The 14,285-nt window shown below is 44.8% G+C and overlaps 1 pseudogene; it reads right to left on the minus strand.

The window, feature by feature from the left end:
• Window positions 1-1,813: 1,813 nt before the first annotated feature.
• LOC125758641 (uncharacterized) lies at window positions 1,814-3,041 on the minus strand (annotated as a pseudogene).
• Between the last annotated feature and the right edge of the window lie 11,244 nt (window positions 3,042-14,285).

Consider the following 14,285-nt stretch of genomic DNA (forward strand, 5'->3'; position numbering starts at 1 on the left):
GCTATATGCGGCCGCGAGCGGTCGCAAACGCTTATGTGCTTCAAAACATCATATGGCTGTAAGAATGTTGTTGCTAAAATACATAATAAATGCAAAGCAAATTTTGACATTTCCTGCAACAGCTGATGTCATACATAACTACATGCAGTGTCTCATTCTGAGGTGACACCCGACTAGTTCTAAACCAAGTCAACACCAAAGAACTACAAGGAAAATAAACGTTTGAATGCAGTAACAACCGTGTCATTCTTTAAACATGTGTTAGATATACAGTTAAAACTTTTAATTATGTCACGACCATGCTCGAATTATCTCATTGAATCGGGAAGTTAGTAAAATCTGGTTTTGTTAGAGTTTTAACTCGCACAACATAGTGAAGGTTTCATGAAACTTCCCACGAAATAAGTAGAGCCTTATCTTGGTGTTACAACGTATCAAAGAGTGGATAGCTGGGAAGGGAAAAAAGTTTCAACACACAAGTACCTCTACATAAGCTCTGCTGCCTTAAAACTACCACTTATGGAGCCTCACTTCAGTAAAATACTAATAAATAATAAGTAAAATACAAAAATACTGCCAAAAGTGGGACATGTGTGTATACATGACATATGAATTCTCATTGTAACAGAAGACTAGTAAGCACATTAAGTTGAACAGTCTGAGCAAAACCATGTCTTCTGCCTTGGTGCCCCGCTTGATACCTATGCAAGAGTAGTGAAACCACTTGTAAGGGCACTTTTTGCCATCACAAGCCAACATCTTTCCAATTTCCGGGCCTCCTGCAGTAGCAATACGCAAGCAGTTGCAGCATCACTTTCTACGGCTTCACCTTTCTTAGTAAAAACTCTGCGAACAGCTCTGGAAGAACAACGTGTGTAAAAAACCGAGTTGCCTTTAGCAAAATCTCATTAAAAAAAAACTGCATCCTCCAATACTCTTTCAGTGTAAAGTGACGTAGGTGTCCACACAACGAAGTCGCAATATTTCACACGACACACTGCAATCTGTGCTTGAATTTGAAATAATATGCATGAGTTCTTTTCAAAACAAGCTTCCATTCCTTTGCTCAAGAGAACAGTTAGACTGTTCAATGTTTGTAAAATGTCACAATCCGCTGCAGAGTACGGACATTTCACTTCCACAATGCCATCACCACAGCATGCACAACTTACAAATGAATCGGGACTAGCTGCAAGATGTGGTTAATCCACACATAAAAAAACACCAGTCTTCTAAGACGAAAATCTCTATGCTGCTGCACTGCTTTGGCCTTGTAGCTGGAAAGGGCAGTGTTCTCGTGTCGCAGTCCCCATTCTGTTGCCGCTGATGAAAACTTTTGTTTCTCAGGGTAACAAATTCGCTTCACTAAGCTCACTGATGGCTGGCTCACACTCGTTGTGCAGACACTCTTCATTACAGATGCTGTAATTCTTCCAGCTCGGTATGCGTACCCCTTTGAACATTTAGACTGCTCTCTCGTGTTTCTCTCAACACGAGTCACCATGTCGTCAGTTATTTTAAGTTCACGTAATACCTTCTCTGCACGAACTAGTAAGGCCGGCAAATCTTCTGTTCTGGCTTCTGTGCTCCCTAGACTGCGAAGGAGACACGGCTCATTCTCTTTTGGTGGATGAAAATTTGAACTGTATTTTGCATTAACCATGAATATGCAGATTAGCTCCACTCTCTTTTATCGCAGCATAGCACCGTTCGAGTTCATCTGGTGTTGGAGCAGGAACTTTTGGCACTGGTCGGATGGCTGATGGGTGTTGGGAGAATCGATGTGGATGGTGTCCATTCTTTTTTCTTGGCCTTAGACGACGAAAAAGTCAATGTCTTGGAGCCGTTTGAACTCAGTCGTAGGGCTGTATGCAGGGAGCCACACATTGCTTTTGTCCGTGCAGTCGCAGAGTCTCTGATCCGCACTGCTGTTTCCACCGCAAAGAGAGTTGCACCAACATGAGAGCAAGCTTCTCCTGCACCTGCCATGCAGGTACAGTGGGCAGTGATGATACTGCCATCCAAGTCAACCAAGAGCCAAACTTTTAGTGGTGCTTCCCGCAGGCGCTGTGAGATGGTTTACCTACAAATAAAGAGCGAAAACAGCATGTCTTTGACAGCCTCCCTCAATCTCTCAGTGAACACACGTGATTGTTTTCGTTTTCTCTGTGCGTTACAATGAAATTGTTATCTTTAACTTTCGTGGTCGGTTGCAAAAAAAGAAAAAAAAAGCGCTGAATGAGCACCAGAACTGCACTTTTCAGTGTGCATGGTTAACACAGAGCTGATAATGATAATGCACAAATTTTGCAAGCAGCTGCTGTGCTCCCGTTGCAGCTAATCCAAAGTAAACTGAAGGAAAAGAACAGGGGCTCAAATTCAGGAAAAACATGCACTTCTACAGCTGACACAATAGAACAGCATTTCGTAAACGCCGCACCCGCATATTCTGCTTTTGTTTAACGCCACGTTATCTTTTAAAACAAGAGCTGTTGTTTTTAAGTTCGTTTAATGTTGGCTAACTTTTTGTGAAGTTTTCACGTTCGGTGTCTCCCGCATTCCCGCTCGGCGACGTCTCCGCGCAGCCCACAGAAGTCTAAGTTTAATTTGCCTAGGCTTGTCTGTCATTTTGTGGTTATTGCTGTGTTTTTGTCACGGCTATGAAATGCGGAGTGCACTGAACTCACCTGACTAAGCACGAGGACACGCTCAGACGGCAACTTCTTGGCAGTGATGTTCCGGACCCATCCGCTCGTAAAGTAATTGTGTGAGTCCAGCGATTTGTAGGCCTTCATCTGGTCAAGTGAACATAATTTGTCGAGAGCACCAGATAATTTATAATGTCGACATGGGTAACCGTTGGCAGCAGGCTTGCATCAACAGCGGCTTGAGCACCAACCCGTAGCTCATAGGGATCCACGCCGTCGCACAGGGCTATTTTTTCTTTGTACCTGGCCCGCGTTGGTCCTACAAGTTCATCAAAGTATGCAGGACAATGTCCTGAACGATTCTCCTTCGCCATACGGGCAAGGCAAACGATGCAAACACGCGCACAAACGCCAAACGATCCGCCGCTCAGGCGTAAACACAGCACGGTCACTGCGACGTATGTACTCGGTGATGGCGGACGCAAACCGAAGACGGGAACTGACGTCACTTGCAAGTTATGTATGGAGCCCGAGGCGGAAATGGCTCGAGCGGACGTAACGCTTATAAGGGGCCCGACGCGAAAGGCGGACGCAACGCTTATATACAGAGCCCCGCCTCCTGACCTTCGCCTGTGTGAAAAGCCACAAATACGTTTTATTTTTAATAAAAAGTATGGCCTGTAGCATATCACGACACTGCTGCCACCTACATTCTTTTTGGTTTAGACTGTAAGCTAACAGTTGCAACAGGTCTCGTACTGCCGGAGCACCACCAGCTTCCCGTGAACACATGTGTGCCGCGCTTACATGTTTATCGTGTATTGTGTGCGTTTATTGCGTGCTTATCGTACGCGACATTCGTCGACTGGGCATTTTCCGCGTGTTGGGGCGTTCTCCTGCCTTGATCCAGTGGCGGATGATGGTCGTTGTTCGTTGCACTCAACACAGCCTCACGGGACGCACAGCTTTGTGTCCGCGCTCAAAAGTGCTTTCTTGCTTCGTTCATCGATTACTCACGTTGATCGAGTGATCGAGTGTACTTCCGAAGACAATCCGCGTCCGAGTGTTTTGACAAGCGGCGACCGCGGTTCCACAGGAGCGGAAGCTTGAGCCTTTTGACGAGCGACTGTGCCAAACTTGGGTAAGTTGAAGAAGGTCGCTGAACTACGTACTTTGTTACTTCATTGCATAACACATGGGATCGTCCCATAATGTTTTCACTGTGGTGATGCGAGAGTTCACCAAACTCGGCAATAACACGCAAATTATCACAAGACTGGGGACGTGATACAGGGGCGTAGCCAAGGGGGGTGTTGGGGGGGTTCAACCCCACCCCCCGAATTTTTCAGTTTTGCTTGCGTATATAGGCACGCACACATACAAACGCACGCACGAACATACATAAAGTATGGTTGAACCCCCCCCCCCCCCCCCCCAAAAAATATTTCTGGCTACGCCCTGACGTGATAGCAAAACACACAGCCCTGACACGCGCACACGATGATGGATATGTTTTCGTGGTTGCGTCCCCGAGCTTTTCGCCAGAAATCCATGCAGTTGTTTTGTGGTTAGGATTTTAACCTAGCTGCCTCATAAATGTTTTAAAGGAGCTCACTCGAAGTAATGTATTTGAGTGAATTACGTTACGTACTGGTACTAAGTGCACACTCCAACAAATGCGTACTTAATGTGAAGAAGCACATGTTTATATCAAATAGTGTTAGTAGACGAATATGTCAATTCAATTAGGTTAATTAAGCTAACACATGCTACTCTTTGTTTCAATATTGTGCGTTTGAGAAAATATGCGTGAGCTCGTGTCCTGCCATTATATATTTTTTCTTAGCATCTTTAAGCACACGAGGTTCTCTATCACAAATAACTTAGATTGTGCTCATGTTGCGAGAATGTTGCTTTATTGTGTGGTGCTTTAAGTTATTGTATTTCACGCTTTTTTTTTACTTAGCATAGTACCAATATTGCTCTCTTACTTAATGCATAACCAAGGTTTAGTATAGCAGTGATTTAGGGTTTATTGAGCTTTGTAAGGTCATAAATTAAAAGAAAAAGATCTCAATTCTCATATATGTTTCCAGAAGTTCACAGAAAGTTGGAAAATATTATCGGTTTTGTGAAGGCCATACATAACTTAAAATGAAATCAAATTGACAGCTCAACTCTACAAGACAAACTACACGGGAATTCGCTTTAGAGAACCAAAAGTTTGTTCCCTGAATGGCTTACATTCATGATGCAATACAATATGCATGGCTCATTCCCACCTCACACCAAGTGCACATGGACCACGCACACTCTTTCATTTTTTTATATTTCGATAAAAGTGTGCATATCGTTATTTTCATGTGGATCGCCCATATTTCGTGCATATTTCGGGTATTCCTTACAGTCTTGGGCAATAACTAGTTACTAGTAACGCGTTACCGGTTCGGTAACTTGTAACTGTAACTAGTTACTTTTAATTTATAGGAACTTGTAACGGTAACACTGTTACTTTTTTTACAGAGTAACTGTAATGGGAAATACCGTTACAGTTACTTTCCCATATCCTCTCCACCTTTCATCTTTCCACAGCACGGCTCCCCTACCAATTTAGGGGTGGAGGTCGCTTAGAGAATTATCTACCCTGCAGAAGACCGAGGTCAGCAGTCAGTCTTTAACACAACTTAAGTTTACTTGTAAACTACATGTCGTAAGTCAATCATGTTGGAACTGAACAACTTGCTAAATTCAAGTAGTTTTTTTTTCCGGCGTATATATATCCTTTTTGTCACTTGAGCTTCTAGCTCGGTTCTTGGTGTACCGGTGGAACATCACGACGCCAAGTTTACATTCTCCTTCGTCCGAGGCTGCGCAATAATCGTGTTTGACTGACGGCTAGAAAGCAGCAGAGCGCGAACGGTTGAGAGGCACAAATACTGTGAACTAAGTAATTTTTCAAAACCTCTTTGAAACTAATTGTAAAAGGTTTACTCCAGCTTAATACAACAATTATTAACAAAATCACATGGACGTTTTGCCTCCTATGCATGTGACATCCTCAGTATACACTGGCAACAAGAAAAAGAAAAGGAAAGAAAGAAAAAAAATTTGCGGAGATCGACCAGTGTCCCATACGTCCGTGTAAACCAGTAGGGGAATGTGGTTGTTGCATGTTATAGTCGGATACAACTTTAGAAGTCAGCGGCATTTTCTCCTCAAAGGCAGATGAACACAAGCCTGCACCAATGGGCGCGCACTCGGGATGGACATCATGAGCGGGATGGCGGTGGCTTCGCCTTTGGAGAACATCGGCGCGTGCATGAGCGGGACTATCTCTTTTCTTTAGTCTCTCCTGACTTCTTAAGTTGTATCCGACTATAGTTACTATATATGCTACGACATGGCTCCTAAAGGTGCCATATACAGTAACTATATTGCAAGCCGACGCGTCGCGGCGAATGAACCGCGATTCCAGGAGTTCCTTCCCCTCACCTTCGTTCACGAGCCAGCGTCGTCACAGTGTTTACGTCAAAGCATGCCCTGTTCTCCGGAAGTGTTAAACAAGCTCCATCTTAGAATGCGTTGCATGAGTTGCTTTAACAACATCCCGTTTGCCTTCTTTAAGCCTCGTTGATTCTTTCCTTCCCATTTCGCCGATGCAAGTCGCGTCGCAATGCCCGCATCGGGCTTGTATATCACCCTACTCTGATCGTCTGCAGGTGTGCAATCTTTGGGTTTCGCGAACACATGCCCCAGAGTATAACGGGACTTAGAAACGGTTTGTATGCCCAGCGGACGCAAAGCTAACCGAACAGGGTCTGATACACCTTGGACATATATATGGAACAGACACAATGGACGTCATGTTCATTCGTCACACACTCTCCGTTGCTATTTGCATGCGCTTCTGGGTGTCGTTAATAAACATCCTATGATACTGCTGTCGTTCTAGTGCATCAACCACATTTTTCATTTTGAGTATCAGAGGACATTTGTTATTATTATTTGCAAATAAATTCCCTTTTTCACCAACGGTGCATGAACAACGAAATTGATGCAACAAAATGAGGTGTACACAACAAATGCTTGTGTTTGGCCCCCTATTAGGTTTACTTCGTCTAGGGTTTTACCACGTGCAATAAATGAATTCTATCGTTTGGTTTGTAATCTATTATTTATTTTATACAGTAACGGAAAAGTAGCGACGTTACTTCGTCACAGTAACTGCAACAAAGTAACGACGTTACTTGTCACAGTAAGTGTAACTGTAACAGGTTACTTTTGGAAACTCTGTAACTGTAACTGTAACAGTTACTTTAACAGAGCCAATGACTTCACCCATCAAGCACGTGTTTTTCAGACACCCCTCTCAATATCACTTAAATTCCACATGTGGGCTTTTAAAAGTACGCCGCCCGCTTTCCCCGCCTGTAGTTGCCTTACCCACCATCTTCTGCAGCCCTTTGTGAGGGCTAGACGTGCCGCCCTTCTGCAGCCTTTCCAAGTGGCTTTCATACTCCACTCTTTTTTTTTTTGCCTTTGACGGCTCTCGCTCAGTAGACCCCCCCCCCCCTTTTCATTTTTTCTTTTTTCTCTCCTTTTTCTTGTTTTTTTTTTCCTTCTTTGCAGCTCCCCTTACTTCTGAGATGAGAGGCCTGAGCGCCGTTGCAAACTTTCTTGAAATGATGTGGCAAGGGCTACACTCCTCTCTCTAGTTTTCTCTTTCCAGGCAGCAATTACCAACAGCGACAAGCACCACCGCTAGACATGACGTCAACACTAACCCTTTAAAACTAACACGCCAAGGATGACAAGGTGCCTTCGATAAAGATAGGTCCCCCTATGGAAACGTCGGCCAGCCTGTCTGAGGCACTTTCTCCTGTTTGAAACCTATCCCACTTTTTTGGCTTAGGTAACTGTAACACTGTTACATTTTACTGGTAACGTGCCTATGACTGATTGCTTACTGTGTACATGTGTGAATGTTGAACACGCAATGGCACTCTTTCAATAGTCTGCAAGTGGCTGGTCCACTAATACCTGTTCTTATTGCACCCTGATCCCTTCATTATTATTGCACCCTGATCCTTTAATATATGAATATAGACTTGCCTGAGGACATGTTTGGTACTCACTATCTGTGTGTGGTTGGGTTTGTCTTGAGTGAAAATCAACATTTCCTTGTGGTATCTATTATGCATGTATCAGCGATGAGAGCTGTTCATGGCACCGACACAGAGGACAGATTGCAGTACAAGATAGGAGCATACTTCCTGCAAGCCCGGGCAAGCCATAATGAGTGGTAGGCATTTCTTTTCATCACTAGATTGCGACAGTTTGGACACATAGCACCTATAGACCTTATGCAAAATCTGCTGCCATCTAGCGGCCGCTGTGTGCATTTCCGCCATGTTGAAGGCTAAGCGCGCTCCGCATGTAGACAAGGAGCGTACATATCAACGTGTGGCGGCTGATAAGAACGAAAATGCCAACATATTTTCGAGTGCTGTGTTGCTGAGATTGAGGAAATTGGGATGCTGAAAGAAGGTTTGCAGGAACCAAGCCTCCATGTTAGTACATTTTTTCGTGGCCGACGAGAATCAGCAGATCGTTCCGTTGCTTCGGTTACTGCTTACGACTAACGCCGTGTTTCCGTTCGCCGTTAATATATGTGGTATGTGACAGCATCGGCACTCATCAGAGAACACTCTTTCATGTCATGCCAGAACAAGAAAGTTTCGCACCGTGTGCTTGCTGCAGGCACAAACCCGCTTCGTGTACGAGCTTCAAAGCTGCATCGCGGCTACTCGGGCATGCCTGCGCTGCTGTTGATATTAGCTTGTTTATTAAATTGCGATAACAATTACATGTTAGACAGATAGCTCGTGCGCGTCATTGATTTGCAGCGGACGGACCGATTGTGCTGGAGCGTGTTGTTTGTAGTTTGTTTTCGATGGTGGAGTTTAACAAGGTAGCGTCTGGTGGGATGCTTTGCGTGCGTATTTCTTCACTATGCGTAATTTTTCAAGCATTTCATGTGTATCACTGCCAGGTTCAGACGGGTTGCCCGGATGTCCTGACCGCCCCCACCCCTTACTTTTTTTTGTTTAACTTATACCCCAGGAAGAGCAAATCAGGTTCTCCCAAAGCTGATCCCCCCTTCGGAAAAATCCTCTGTACACTCCAGTTTGCTATGAAATGTTAACAGGTGCTTCAAGTGCGCGGTACTTTTCTTATGAAACTAAATAAAATGCTGTTCCGGGAAATATGCTACATTCTACCGTGGGTGCGCTACCGCTGGTTACGCGCTGAGGCGGTTTCAGTCGGCGAAGCAAAACTGCCTTGCCGCAACGGGTTTAAATTGTAAAGCACCAGTAGGCCCCTAAAGCGACAATGTGAACACGAATATTCTTGGCGTTTCCTGTTATATAGGATCACATATCGGAAGGATATTCAATAAAATACCAGCTGATCGGCATCTACTTCTAGGAGACACTACACTTTTCATGTTCACTTTCCACGTGCATGAGATGCGCAATTTTCTGCATTTTAATCGCACGGTAATTCTGTACATAACATAGGTCGGATGACTACAACAGCGAAATAATATTTCAAAGATAAAAAGAAAACAACGTTTTATTTAAAATTAGATGGACACTACGTCGGCTCGACATAGGCTGTCCCTCATGAAATATGCTTTCAATTGGGTCAACTGCACTTTCTTACCGTCATCGCGGCGCCTAGCCGCGCTAAATAAAGCCTCTTCCCAACCATCCTACATTATACAAGCATGATATTCAGATAGCTAACAACGCTTTATTCGCTACACTGAAAACAGACAGGCCAATTTGTAACCTAGCGCAGAGCTTCATTATCGACGACGACAGGCCTGCACGTAACTCGCAGTGTCAAACTTGTACCTTCTTCTCGCTGTGAGGCGGTTCTTTACACGTAATAACCGTCAACGTAAAAACTAGGAAATGCCGGTAACGTGTACAGGCCCGCCTGACATTTTTATGCCCTGATTGCCGACTACCAAAGCGGATACAAGCAAGAAGTGATAGCGGCGACAGCAATAGAATTCGGGCACAAGCCTCCAACATGGCGCCGAATCGTTAGCTTCGTCAAACCTCCAACAGATGGCAGCAGTTTTGCATAAGGTCTATTGATATACAGCATATACTGGCCTTTAGCTTAGGAGTGAGAAACGTACCTTCTGCACTTCAGTGCAATGCATATTATTTAGTTTGCATTCCTTGAACATGGAACGTCGAATAGTTTGTATTGTTGAGCTTGTAATCTTTGAACATGGGATGTCGCCAGAGCCAACGTTTTGAAACTTGGAGTTGTCTTCATAAAGGGAGCAACTGTTTAATTCTTGATGTTGCCATCTTGATGAAGGCAAGTCTACTCGTACAAGAGTTGGCTGCAGTGACATACCGTTTGAAGATTTTTTTCGTCTCTTCAAGCCTCCTCCATCTTCCATCGAACATCTGTGATGTTTGTGCTGCCATGAAACTGTGGTGAAACTGTGTGGTGCTGCCATGAAAAAAAAATTGGGCGTGCGCAGGCACAGCACCATCGAAGAAAAATAATTATTTCTTTGTTAAAGATAGTGAAGGCACACTAATGCAATCTCAGCCAAGATTATTAATAGTTGCCGACTCAATTTTAATGTAGTAGTTTCGTTGCTGTGCATACGCACGATGAAACTCTCATCAAAAAGTGGGAAGCAACCACACATGCTCCAGTGTTCAGCTAACCAGTCATCACTGCCTTTCTTTATGTTTCAGTCCTCCATGAGCCTTTCTTTGATACACTGCCCCATTTGCCCCACATAATGCTTATCCCATCATCTGATAAACGATGCCTTCTTTGCAGAGCACATAATGTGTCCTGTGATTTCCTATTGCAGCCAAGTGAGTGTCTGGGTTGCAACCTTTTCATAGTTTAGCACGCTTATTTGAGGCCGTGAACACTATGCTGATGATTGCCCGAGCACCAACCGTTCTTATATTGTCGGATATCCCGTGCAGGTATGACATAGTGGCAAACATATTTTGGCCATCACGATTAGCCATTTCTTTGGCCTGGCAGCTGGAAGGTGTTTGTTTAGTAGGGCTTCTGCAGCCAATACAGCAAGGGGAGCAGGATATCCTGCTTGCATCCAGCGAGTTCTTGAAATCAAGCCTCGTCCACAAGAAATAGGAACATGATTATTTAGTACAATATGCAAGCACATAAGTTTTTAAATGTTTTAGATATGAGGATGACTGCGTCTTTCTTTATTAAATACCACAAAGGTTCTTTCGAATCTGAAGCCACTAACATATTAACACTGGCACATGATTACTAACACCCACTGGTGCTTACCCACGAGCATCCGGGCAAGGATTGTACCATATCAGGTTCCTGAATGTACAATTTCATTTGCATAAAAAGTGCATGAGCTAGTTATACGAACTGATGGGAAACAAGCCATTGCTGCCTCTTAGTTTCTCCCACTCAATAATGGTAGAAAGGTGCATTGTCTGACACTGCTTGGACAGTGGCATAGCGAGGGGTAGCAGACCGGGCCCATGCCCCCACTCGCCCTCTTCCCCGAAATGAATTTCTGCCTATGCCACTGTAGCTCGCTAATGCAGTAAAATTTCTGTTCCTATTACTTGTGGACAAGCCTTAATTTCAAAAGAACTCCCCTGACACAAGCAGGATATCCTGTTCACCTTGCTGTATCGTTTGCATATGCCCTACCCAGAAAACCACCTTCCAGTTGCCAAGCCAAAAAAAAAAAAAAGCCAAATCTTGATGGCCGAAAAATGTTTGCCACGATGCCATATCTGCACGGAATATTCAACAATATAGAAACTGTTGGTGCTCGGAATCATCAGCATAATGTTCATGGCCTCAAATAAGCATGTTAAACTATGGAAAAGCAGCAACCCAGATACTCAGAGGAGAGGCTCGGCTGCAATAAGAATCACAGGACACATTACGTGCCCTGCATATAAGGTACCGTTATCAGATACTCCTATCATGGGGTAAGCATTATAGAGGGCAAATGGGGCAACATCTCAAGGAAAGATTCAGGGAACATTGCAACAATGTAAAGAAACGCAGCGATTGCCTGTGTGCCAAACAGTAAGAAACTATACTACATTGGTTATTGAGTCAGCAAGTATTCATAATCTTGGCCGAGATTGCGTTAGTGTGTCATTACACTACTGTCAAAGAAATAACTATTTTTCCTGGACGCAGCTGTGCCTGCGCATGTTGAAGTTTTTCTTTTTAAATTATAAATATGTGTGATCTGAGTCCAAAAAACACTTAAAAGATAGCGCCTATCTGTGTCCCTTCTTGTCCTGTCTTCACTACTCTCTGCACTAAACGTATGGTTAAAAGGTAGCCGTTCGGCGACCTAACAGCTTGTCACTATTAGTGGGTTAGTAGGCCTTGAGGCGCTCCACGTTGACTATGTCGCGCCCTCGACGGCGCATGCCAAAGCTTGTTCGATGGGTTCGATCAGGTAGTTGACCGGTGATTGTGCGCTCGATGACCCGGTAGGGGCCTTCGTATTTCGGCAGTAGTTTTGAAGAGATGCCAGTTGCAGTGGTAGGGGACCGAGAGCCATACGAGCGCTCCGGCGACTAACGTGGACTCAGAAGTGGTGGTGCCACCGTGAAGGCTCTTCTGCCGCTCTTGTTCGTGCGTTGTAAAGGTCTTTGCAAGCTTGCGACACTCTTCAGCAAGCCTGGCTGTGTCAGAAATAGGCGCACACTCAGATGGATCCGGCTTGTAGGGTAGTATCGTGTCAATGGTGTGCGACGGGTGCCTTCCGTACAACAGGAAGAAGGTGAAAAAACCAGTAGTGTTTTGAGGGGCGGTATTATAGGCGTAGGTGACGAAGGGCAGAATGGCATCCCAATTTGTGTGATCGGCGGCGACATACATTGAGAGCATGTCGCCGAGCGTGTGGTTAAAGTTTTCGGTTAGGCCATTCGTCTGCGGGTTGTAAGCAGTAGTTTTGCGGTGAACAGCATGGCACTCTTTGAGAATGGCTTTCGACGACTTCCGACAAGAAGACACGGCCTCAATCGCTGAGAAGCTTCTAGGGTGGACCGTGACGCAGCATGAATCGGTGTAGCAGGAAGGAGAGCAACATCGCACGCTGTAGCCGCTGTGAGGGCAGCGGTTTCGGCAGATCGCGTTAGATGGTCAACGGCGATGATGGCCCAACGGTTACCAGCCGAGGTCAGAGGAAGTGGTCCATACAAATCGATGCCCACGCGCCCAAACGGATGGTTAGGGCAAGGTAATGGGTTGTAGACCGACTGGGTGACACGTGCGTTGAAGGTTTTCGGTGTTGGCAAACGAGGCAGGAGCGGACGAACTTCTGCACGTAACGGTACATCCATCGCCAGAAGTATCGTTGTCGAATGCGGTGGTAAGTTTTGGATACCCCAGAGTGCGCGCATTGCGGATCAGAGTGGAAGGACTCGCATATTTCAGCACGCAGACTTCGGGGTATCACAAGTAGCCACTGGCGGCCGTTGGCGTTGTAATTGCGTCGGTGCAGTAGGTTGTCACGAATGGCGAAATGTGGGCTTGACGACGCAACGGGCGAGTGGTTGGTGTTGCCGACGGATCAGTGAGCAAGTCTATCAGCGAGGTGAATCCATTTATCCTTGCGCTGCTCGGTAGTGATGGTGTGAACGTCGATGGAAGAAACAGCAATGTGAGATACTGAGGCAGGAGGCCATTGGCGTCAGGCAAGGGGGAGGCGCGAGAGGGCGTCGGCATCAGCATGCTGGCGTCCGTTGCGGTACAGCACGCGGATGTCGTAGTCTTGCAGGCAAAGTGCCCAGCGGGCGAGACGGCCCGAGGGATCCTTCAATGATGACAGCCAGCATAGTGCATGATGATCGGTGACGACATCAAATGGGCGACCATACAAATAATACATGAAAATTTACTACTTTGAAAATTATTAGAGAAATACCAAATGCAGAGGTTCATTATTCACATAAAGGCCTATTCATAGAGCAAATAGGAACAAACTAAGATGTTCACAGAAGTAACCATAGCGTCCCAAATTTGACTAATTTCACTAACGCAGCGTTTGTCGTGAATTTTTAAAAATGCATAATTTGCTCAGAATTCCATCAAATTATAAGAGCTATTTCTTTCTTCACTTCTACTTATGCTAAATAGAAAGATATTTGTAATGTATAGCTTCAGTAGCTGCCAGCATGGTTGCGAATTTACGAAAACGCACTCTTCGTAAGATGGTCGTCGTCAACCGGCGACGCTCGTCGAATTTTCCTGTGTTGAAAAAAATTTTTATGTGAAAACAAATTGCCGATTTCGTGCTGTGCAGTCATATGTGCACAACATACAAATTATCAGGAAAATCGGAAACATCAAGTATACACCTTTTTTTTATCTTTCGTGGAATCGACATTGTAAATGATGTTTATCTCTGTGAAAACACTTGGGTTCAGGTGATATCTTAAGTATCTGCGTGATTTCTAGAAAAGTTAGTCGTGAGTTCAGCACTGCTATGTGCTCTTTTCTTGAGTAGCTGTGCTATCCTGTCAAGATGTTTAACAAGTAACAACGCACTTGAATGTGGATTCT

This window comes from Rhipicephalus sanguineus, chromosome 5, assembly GCF_013339695.2.
Source record: "Rhipicephalus sanguineus isolate Rsan-2018 chromosome 5, BIME_Rsan_1.4, whole genome shotgun sequence".
Taxonomy (NCBI): Eukaryota; Metazoa; Arthropoda; class Arachnida; order Ixodida; family Ixodidae; genus Rhipicephalus; species Rhipicephalus sanguineus.